Genomic DNA, 11,389 nt, shown 5'->3' with positions numbered 1-11,389 from the left:
GCCGTTGGTTGTTGTTTGGCGGACGTTAGACGGTTCTTTTTTTTTTGGCTGTGTGGCAACAAAATTAGCTTGGGTGGCTGATTTGTCCACCTTTAGCATGATGGCGGCTGCGGCGACGGACGGACGGATGTTGGGTATAGTAGAGGCTATTGATAATGATGTAAAATGGGGGGCGGAAAGTCGCTGTACCATGTTTTTAAACTCAATTATGAATGTTTTTCTCCTTTACCTAAAAATAAAACCTCGGAGAGTGTTTAATTAATCAACATTATCAAAGGGGGCATTTTGGTAGCTCGATTTAATTTTATTTCGTAGGCGATCATCGTTTAAAAGTCAAAAAGATGGAAAAGCAATGTAGGCTGAAGCTCATTCTGAACAAATATTTTCTTAATTAGTTAGTTGGTAAGGACTAAAAGTTGATGAATGTGATTTATAAATCACTTTAAATATGCATAATCTCGCTTTTCTAAAAAAAGTGTTAATTAAAACTGTTCTTTTATTATTTACAAATATTTAATATATTTCTGGCAACATGCACAGTTTTTCCAATATCCAATGACTCGCACACTTTCCATAAAAACGTTAGTTAGCTGAAGAGCCCTTTCAATGTCAAATTAATAATCCATTTATCAATATTGGCAACAATGCACATTCTCTTGTTCGACAAGAAAATATAAAATTACATTTTGAACAATGGCGCCCAATGAATAGAGCACCAACACCATTCGTATATTCTCTCGGCAGGATAACAAAAGGATTTCAATGGTTTTCATTTAACCGTGTAGAATTGTAACTGTACAGTAAGTATATAAATGTCCTCCATATAAAGATAGAATAATACACATCCAGGAAAGCTAAAAAAAAAAAAAAAAAACACATCACAAATAAACTCCAATTCAACTGTTCTTTTGTATTTGCTTAGATATGAAACGCTCTTATCGCGATGTCAATTTAATTCAAAAACGTATTTTCTAATAGGAGCCAAATGGAGAATGTGAGTCCTTTTTTTTTTTGCGGATTTGTCAATGCAGCCATGATGGTGTTGGTTGATGTTGGGCCTGGTGCTGAACTGATTGTTTAACCGGGTGGAAATTTCAAAAACACTTTCCACTTTCGAAATATCAGAATTACAAATTTCTCAATTTCCGGTTGGGTAATATACTTTCATTGTTGTACAAAAAAGGGAATGTGAATGATTTGATAAAATGGTTGAAATGGTTTTTGAGTTATTTGTGTCTTGTGTGGTAAACCTACCTTAGGAATAACTTTTTGAAAAAAATTAAATAAATTTTGTGGGTATGTGGATTGTGTAACATAGGGATTTGGAAGTTTTATTGAAATTTTAGGTTAGACATATAAATTTTACCATTAAAACGAGAGTTACTGAGGTAAGGTATTAATTAATCAACTTCATTAATAAAAAAAAAACATTTAAACGACCCAAAATTAGAATAACCTTTTCATTGTAAAATGCTAGTTTAAAATTGAGAAAAAAAATAAATGCCCAGAAATGGCTTGACTGAAACCCTTTTTCAAATTAGAAATGGGATTATTTGATTTGGAAAACATAAAAATTAGGTTAAGTTTATCCATATGATTCAAAAAGCTTCTTAAATTAACGAAAAAAAGAGCGGATTTCTTCAATCTCAAGAAAACTAAAATACTTAAAAAGGTTCGATTGAAAGTATTTTTGACAAGGCAATTTTCATAGGAAAAAATATGTAAAAAAAATTTACTCAGAAACTGTACAGAAAGCGAATACGTTTTTGACGTGATAACGTCTTATAAATCGATGAACCATGGCAGCCACCACGAAAAAGTGACGCAGTGCGGCAAAAATTTCAATTAAAAATTAAAAATAAACTATTATAGATACAAAAATCGTATATAGCTTTTTTGAAAGATAATAACCTAAAGTTAAATACATTTGAAGGATTTTAAAAAATTCCATCTTTTAATAGGGTAAATTAAGGTAAAACAAAATCTAAAAAAATTGGCTATTTTTTAAACGCGACAATGTGAAGAGTTGAATTTTGTTTTTAATCAATAGATAAATTTATTGCAAGACTGACAATGGTATTGAAAAAATTCTAAAAAATTTCAAAACCAATCTATTAATGGTTATCTAAAACTACAATATGACAAAGTAGTGATTTTAGGTAGGGGAATTTTTTTTTGACAAAACGTCATTCAAAAGATAATAAAAAAAAAAGTTAGGTTTCTGATACGGATTTTTTGTAAGTCTCTGCGTTTCGAAATATGAATTGTTGAAAAACACCTACTTATTTTGGGGTATTTTTGGGTGAGTTTTTATTTTTTTAAATTTTTTGTAGCATTCAAAAAATCTCAAGCTTATAGAACATGTAGTCTATGACTGTGCGCATACATGTGCAAAACATTGGTATTTCAAAATGGTTTTTGACCGAATAACGGGAAAAACAAGTTTTTTTGTCCCGAATTTTTTACCTTTTTTAACCGTTTTTTATTTTTATCTCTTTTTCTTCGACAGATAAATAAATGAAATTTATATTGTAGATAGATAATAGACAGGAATATATCTGAGCAAAATTTCAATCAATTCTGTAGTCACATTTTTGAGATAACGGTAAAATAAAGTTTTATTATTCAACAAGTTCTATCTTTTGATCAAAAGCAAACACAAATTTGATTTAAGTTTACTGAGCATTCTGATGATGTTACCTTTCATTTGGTATATCACACATGACTGTACATTAGAGTGACCGCAAGAAATCGATTTTCGAAATTTGGTCGGGGGAACCCCATAAAATGTTCCGCCTTTGCAGATTTTTAGATAGCCAAAATTTCAGCTCGATTGGATAACTCTAAATGGTGCCGACACTCGTTCAAAGTATCAAAAATCTCTGTTTTTTCACTGTTTTTCGAAGAAAATTAGCTCTAGCTCCCAAACAGATCGGGTTATTTTCACTTTTTATATATTTAATTAAAGGTAGTGTTGCTACACATAATTCAGATGCTAAATTTGTTTAGTTTTACCAAAAAAAAAATTTTTGTCATCAATTTAAATTTTCAGTACTTACCTCAAAAAGAGCTGAAGTGCAAACTCGATTTAAAATGAAACTTTTTTTTAAACTGTTTTATTTAAAAAAACGAAACATTTAACAGAATTCTAAGGCTGTGTGTGAATTGCGTTAAATAGTTAACACTGTGTAAAATTTTTGACACTATTGAGGTGAACAAAAAAATTTTAGCTGTATGGCTTATTGTTTAATATTTTTCTCTGCCTCTTTTCTGCTATGAAACTCCTTTTTAATAAAAAAAAAATCATGTGTGCCATTAACACGTGGTAGAAGTGAAACCTTAAAAAATCATTTTTCTTGCAAAAAAACAAAAAAATATAATAGAAAAAATCTACCTATTTTTATTCTATCACCTTTAAATCCATGTTTTTTATATGAAATGAAATTTTATATCATCTGAAAGCTTGTTGTCTTAGCTCAATATATATATATCGATCAGGTCTATGAGACATCTACAAAAAGAGCTAAAATTTTCTGAACTCGATCAATTTCCATAAAAAAAAAGCGAAAAAACACATATTTTTATCTTCTCACGCTATTAAATGCATTTTTTACCTATCAACCTATACAAATTTTTACACCATATGAAAGCTTATTGTCTTTGCTCAAAATATATATATCGGTCAAGTCTATGAGACATCTACAAAAAGAGCTAGAATTTTTTAAACTCGATGAAATTTCATTCAAAAAGCAAAAAAAAACATTTATTTTTATGTTCTCATGCTATTAAATCAATTTTTTTGTTTGACAACCTATACAAAATTTTATACAATGTGAAAGCTTATTGTTTCACCTTGTATAATGATGTATAAATCTTATTTCAAAGATGTCTACAAGAGAAGTAAGATTTTTTTAAAGTCAACCATGTCGAATTTCCAGATTGAGATTACGGTACTTCCTACACTGGTAGCTGGTCATAGCCAATAGATCTCCACAGGTGTTTTGAGGTATTTTTAATTTTTTTTTCAATTTAAGATTGTGTAACTTGTAGAGCAAAGTTAAATCAAATTTGTATGTGCACTAGATCAAAAGATATAACGTGTGTTGGAAAAGAACATCTTTTTACCGTTATCTCCGAATTTTGAATATAAAATTAATTGAAATTTTGTACAATTATAATTTATTTAATTACCTATCTGCAGTACAAATTTCATTCATCTATCTATTAAAACAAAAAAGTTATAACAAGTTGAAGTCGTGTCGCGTTTTCGTTTCATCTTGTTTCAAATCACTACGATACTAAAGAAGTTTTCACTTCAAAAAAAAAAAACAAAACAAAACCATCTGCAAAAAAAATTTAACTCAAATTTAACCAGGTCCCAGAGCCCAATAAATTTTTAACAGCTGAAAATTTTTTATTCACCTCAACAGTGTCAAATATTTTACACTATGTGAACTATTTTACGCAATTCACACACGGCCTAAAAAACAAAAAAAAATAACATCGTGTTACATTTCTTATACATAATTAATGAAGTAAATACTAAAAAAAATTTAATCAACAGATTTACAAAGTAGTTTTGGAAGCATCAGGATAGAATTTTCGGCACTCACTGACTACTTGAAGTCAGTGCCGGATTAACCATGTCATGGGCCCCTAGGCAAAATAATTCTTGGGCCCTTTTCCGATGCTTTTTCAATATCATAAGCTATTTTTAAGTTAGGTTAGAAATGTGTGCAGGTAACTTACTAGAGACTAATCAGATATAATCTGGTGTCCTATCATGTCATTTTATAAATGTAAACTAAAAGTTTTGAAATAACTATAATAAATATTGCAGTGATACCTCAACAAAAAAATTTTAGCAACTTGATGGTTCACAGATAATTTTTATTAACTACACTGCCGGTCATCTGAATACGTCCACATTTTAGTTCATCTTATTTTTAACCTGGCTTGGTATTTATTGCAATGGTACATCTTTTTTACATACGTAACGAGAGAACATCTTTATGCGCTTAGCTTAGGAGAAAAAAAATTGTCATAAAAACAAGTATATTTTTTGACTCATCTGAATAGACTCAAAAGCAAAAATGTTAATAAATGATGAGTTGCATAGGTCAGTTGGACTCAAAATTGTGTCTGTCAATAAATCTGATTGTCTATAACCTATAAGGACGAAAACGGCTCGAAAAAAATCATTAGGCGCGGAAAAAATGGCGAAAATAAAAGAAGTCTTTGAATTAGGCCGAAATCAACGATGCATTGGGACAAAAATTAACACAAGTTAAAATTTAGTATGCAGTTATTCGCGCAATATCCAAGGGTATAGAAACAACATTTACAATCGAAATTGCTTAGCCACAACATTGGCCGATAGATGTGCAAAGATCTGAACAGCATGACTTCGCGCTAAAAATTAAGCTGAAAACCGGTATGAAATGCAGTTTAACGACGGCAAAACGGGTTGTCAGAAGTGGTAAACATTTGAGAAGAACAAATCTTCGCAAAAACTACCACTTTACAAACCACGAAAAGAAACTCGCCTCCAATAGTAAAAAAAAAACTGTGTTAGAAATTGCAGATCGAAAGTTTTGTAGAAAAAAATAGCTTGCACTTAATGACACTCCCTTCACAGTTATGCAGACAACTTAAAATAATCCTTCTCTCTACGAAGGTCATACAAATAGGAATTTAGACCTCAGGGTTAACTTAATGCATTTTTTTCCTTTGTAAAATCACCGGTTGGAAATTCGACTTTCACGACATGTTTTTTTTTTTTATTATTGCAGGCGAGTTTCTTTTCGTGGTTTGTAAAGTGGTAGTTTTTGCGAAGATTTGTTCTTCTCAAATGTTTACCACTTCTGACAACCCGTTTTGCCGTCGTTAAACTGCATTTCATACCGGTTTTCAGCTTAATTTTTAGCGCGAAGTCATGCTGTTCAGATCTTTGCACATCTATCGGCCAATGTTGTGGCTAAGCAATTTCGATTGTAAATGTTGTTTCTATACCCTTGGATATTGCGCGAATAACTGCATACTAAATTTTAACTTGTGTTAATTTTTGTCCCAATGCATCGTTGATTTCGGCCTAATTCAAAGACTTCTTTTATTTTCGCCATTTTTTCCGCGCCTAATGATTTTTTTCGAGCCGTTTTCGTCCTTATAGGTTATAGACAATCAGATTTATTGACAGACACAATTTTGAGTCCAACTGACCTATGCAACTCATCATTTATTAACATTTTTGCTTTTGAGTCTATTCAGATGAGTCAAAAAATATACTTGTTTTTATGAATAGATTTTGTCTAGCTACCGTGTGAGAAGAACGGTAGGTCCCAAGACAATTTTTTTTCTCCTAAGCTAAGCGCATAAAGATGTTCTCTCGTTACGTATGTAAAAAAGATGTACCATTGCAATAAATACCAAGCCAGGCTAAAAATAAGATGAACTAAAATGTGGACGTATTCAGATGACCGGCAGTGTATAAGTTATTAGAAAATATCTTAGACTCAAAAGGTATAAGTAGGTATACCTATGCCGACTTTTCAGGAGTCGATTTTAGCCACATGATATGTCTCACGGCTAAAGTCGACTAGGACTCTAGTATGGGGATTGTCACTTTAGTCGCGTACGGCTTACGTTCACACGACTCGACTGACGCCGAAAAGCTTCGCCGCACGGCGAAAATCGACTCTTTATAAGTCGGCATTACGGTTTCATTATAAAACTGGAAAGAGAAATCATACGTAAAAGTTTCAATTTTGATTTTATTATTATAGCCAAGGAAAATTACTCAAAATATGGGCATGAAATCACATTTTTCAAAATTTTTTTCATGGAATGTGTTTCGCAGGTTGTCCTTATCATAAAAATTAATTTGTTTGGCTGACAGGAGGTCGGGAGCAGCCGCCATCTTGGAAAAGGGATTGGTATCGTTTTTATTGAATAGCTCCATTGTTGTTCAAATAAACAAAAAATGACAAAGGTAAGATTTATTAAATATAAAATTATCCTAAAAAATGATATACAAACCAATTACGTGAGTTGATTAAATAAAATTTTATAATTTTCATACTACCCCAACAAACTTCGTCAGATATATGAAAAAATTCCATTTTGCTCCTACCTTGCGAGACAAACCCGCACCTTGACCAACTATAAAATTTTATTTAATTAACTCACGGAATTGGTTTTTATATTATTTTTTAGATAATTTTATTGTTAATAAATCTTACCTTTGTCATTTTTTGTTAAAATTAACAACAATATAGCTATTCAATATAAACGATACCAATTTCTTTTCCAAAATCTTCGTGTAGAAGCAGACGTTAGAAATCATCAAACTTCTGTAGATTCTTAAGCTACAATACAAGTTGGGAACGTTTATTGGACAATTTTATCTAATATTATTTTGAGTAACTTCTCTGCATGCACAATCTCAGATTTTTCTGACATATCCTCTGAATGCAACATGAAGAGCTTGAATGGCACCATCTCGTTGCTAAACTCTGGTTCGATGTCGTTGGAAAATATTCGAATAGACCAGTAGGTAATAATAATGTTTTTTTTAAGAAGAGATTTACAGTTTAAATATTAAGGGTGAAGCACATGGGAAGAAGTAGTTTTTCTTTAATTTGTTGTATAAATATGATGAATTTTGATTTTAAATGTTGTAAAAAGAACTTTTGGTATTTAAACGTGGTATATTTTGAGCTGACTGTTTTCCTATTTTCTGGGTTGATTTTCCATTTTTTCCTAATCAAAAATGCCGAAAAAATACAAATGTAATGCTGTTTTTTATTGAAGGTCCAACTCCAAGAAATTTTTGTTGTTTCGTAGTCAGGGCGAGGGGCCCCTAGCTGAAGTGGGGCCCCTAGGCAGCTGCCTAGTTTGCCTTGAGGCTAATCCGGCACTGCTTGAAGTACATATTGTTTTTGTTCCTCATCTTTAGTTAAAAGGTTATTAAAATCCGTTATTAATTTGACTCCTCTTTCTGTGATGTCATTTACGACTTTAAGTGATTGCACTTTTTTAAAGCCTTCTTTAAAATGCGGGTTTTCGGGCCAAAGATTTGGAGGTTCTTTGAGAAAACTTGTGTCTATTTTCTAAGAAACGCGCATTGTAAAAATTTAAAAATGGTTTTATTATTTAGAAGAAATATTTGAATTTTTAATAGTATAATTTTTTTTTGTAAGCTTTTAAAATAAAAAAATAATATAATGAGAAAAGAAAAAAGGTAATTTTTTTTAGCTTTTTCTTGTAAATTATGATTGTTTGAAATAAATAAACGCTTCAATTGACTCATTTTAAAAGCACACAATCTGTTTTCTTACGACGTTATCACGTAAAATCCTCGTCCGCAAACCGGCTTTACAGACAACCTCTTTTTTTTTTGCAATTTTCTCAAAACTACAAAAATCAACAATCAGTAAGCAATTAGTAAGCTGGTTTTTGCATTCAGGTGTGACGAAATATTGTTTTTTAACTAACTTTTTTTTTAATCTACTAGAATTCTTAGAACTTTTATTGTGGAAAGTGAGTTCCTAGAACTGCTGCATGAAGAGTGAAGTTAGAATTTTTTTTACACAAACTAAACACTTCTTTAAGATATCAGGAGCTCTAATACTTAACAGTTTTTAACGAAAACTCTCACAAAGATTTTTCAGAAATTTTTTTTCATTAAAAAAATAACGAAATTTTTCGAATTTTTTCAGTAATATCATTATTGCTGAGAGAGAAATTTTGTTAGAAAACTTCTGGTTAGTGTTTACCACCAGACAAATTTTGGTCTTTAGGAACTTATTTCTGAAATATCAGGAATTCTGAACAAAAAAACTCTAAGAACTGTTTCTTTGTTCAACTAAATCGAAAAATAAAAATTTTTATTCAAACAAAATTAAAACTTACATAAAAAGTAAAACCTATTTTCAAGAACACTAAGAAGGAAGTGAACGTTTGGTTACACGTAAGAGCTAGCAGACTGGCGATGCCGGTAGCAACTAACAAAGGTATATTCGATTACTTATTTGGAAAAGCATTTAATTCGATTGTTGTGAAGACATTTGAAAATTTTCACTAAGATTTGGCTGAAACATTATACACATTTGAAGAAGATGCATTTTTTAACGTTTAAATTAGTGTCGCATATGGTTTTTGAGTAACCTATTTTCCGCCAAAATATGTCTGAAGTAACCGGACAAAACCTGAATTAATTAAAGAAACAGTTTTTGCTGAGATCCAAATTTGAAGCTTTTTTAATGCTTTTTAATTTTGTTTTAATTTTAATTAAATTTTAATTTAATCAAAAAACTTAATTTTTAAAAATGCCTCCACTAGTTTGAGGAAACCGGAAGTGCTTTTAAAACTTAAAATTGATATAAAAAATGACTGAGGGGGCTACAAAATCAAAATTTTCGAAAAAAAATCGCTACAATTTTTGACATCAATAAAATAATAATTTTCCTATTTTCGTCCGCTGATTTCAGTCTTATTTTAGCGGAATTTTGAAATACACAAAAAAGAGAAAACTGAAAAGGCTATAAAAACGAAGTTTGTGAAGCTGAACAGCATTTCAAATGTTACAAACTTGGAGGCAATCCAAATCTATCTTTTTTTTAATCATTTTAGATTTTGTCCGCTTACTTCAGACATATTTTAGCGGAAAATTCTTAAATTCAAAAACCATGTGAGCTAGAAATTTTAGGTTTGTGCAACAAGCTTACGCTAAAGTAAGGACGTTACTTGATTCCACCCAATTTTTTTTTAACGTGAAAGTTTAGGAAAAACAAAAACATGGGCCGTATTAGATGGTATATAAACCAATCGTTATCTACCTACCTATATAATTTTTTTTAAGAATAATAAATAGGTAGGTTTCTAAGGTATACCTACCTAAGTGATTAGGAACATAAAAATAAGATACCAATTCAGTTAAAAATCATTCTAAGAAAAACAATTAGCATGGATAATAATCACGTTTCAATTTTACAAATTGGCATCAAGTCTCCTTAATTTGCATTTTAATATTAAACTTAAAATCACCCTTAATTCAAGGAGAAACAAAATTTACAAACACCCAAAAAAAAAAAAACGTACAAAACTTCACCACCCCTTTTCTTTCATCAAGCAAAAATTTCAGGTGCCACAATCCTACAAAAACCCTCCCCAATTTCTACACTTTTCAAATGAAAAATAAAATAATAATAACGAAAAACATAATTTCCTCTCCGATTAAAATCTCTTTCAGAACAACAAAATGAATTAATTTTCTCCATCTTCTTTTAGTTACTTTTTTTTTCACTATGACCACATAAAAAACTGAAAAAAAAACGAAAAAAAAAAACACCATCACTGCAAAATTACTCCAACAATATAATAATTATTTTTACAAAAATTTCAACCAAAAATTTACCCCTTATAGAAAATTATAAAACGAATAACACCTACAAAAAAAAGTAGATATCTACTCTACAGATACAAAAATGAACAGCCATTGCACAAACACACAATAAACATTTCTATTAGTTTCCACCATCCCCAACACTGTGTCCTATCTAGTTAGATATTTTTTTTTGCACCGAGAGTATCTATGAAAACCAAATTAAAAAAATTAAAAAAGGGGTAAAAACGAGTATAAAAAACGAGCAAAACGATTAAGCACCCAAAAAAAAAAAACACCAACAACAACACAACACACAATAAAAAGTACAACACTCTCAAATAAAAACTCAATTGAGAACTCTAAAAATAAAAATCAACAAAGTATCTGAAGGGAGAAAGAAGACTCTGCCTAGACAGGACGTCCCCATTGCTTATTATTCGATTGCCAATTATCTTCATATTTTCAAAAATAAATAGGTACAAAAAAAAAAACCAATTCCCAATGTGTGACTGGCTTCACCACCTCTCGCACATACAAACGACAGCAAAGATCCATTCAAGTGGGAAAGAGATAATAACTATACACTCTTCCACACTACAACAAAATAGGTAGGAATAAAAATCGAAAAAAAATCTATCTAAAGTCTGCCATATCGAAAAACCTCTTTCTACTATCTCCAAAATTCCCCTTAGCCAGAAAGAGATACCCAATTTATATACTCAAATTTTCACCAACGTTTACTCATTTCACCAACGGGGTTTCCCCTACAAAAAGTATCTAAAAGATACACAATCAAAATCCAATAGGCGTATACCCTCTCGCCAAACCGTAAAAACCCAACAACAATTTCACCGTTAACAGAAAAGATGAGAACAGTTAGAGCAAGATAAAAGAGAGAAAAAAGTCGAACCGCATTTTATTGGTCCTTATTCACTGCATCTATTTGGGGTAGCACAATCCACACTATAAGCCGGTTGGAAAGGGTGTGGATTTTTCTCAAACTCA

Source organism: Episyrphus balteatus, chromosome 3 (genome assembly GCF_945859705.1).
Source record: "Episyrphus balteatus chromosome 3, idEpiBalt1.1, whole genome shotgun sequence".
NCBI classification, from domain to species: domain Eukaryota; kingdom Metazoa; phylum Arthropoda; class Insecta; order Diptera; family Syrphidae; genus Episyrphus; species Episyrphus balteatus.
Note: the sequence above shows the minus strand (reverse complement) of the source record.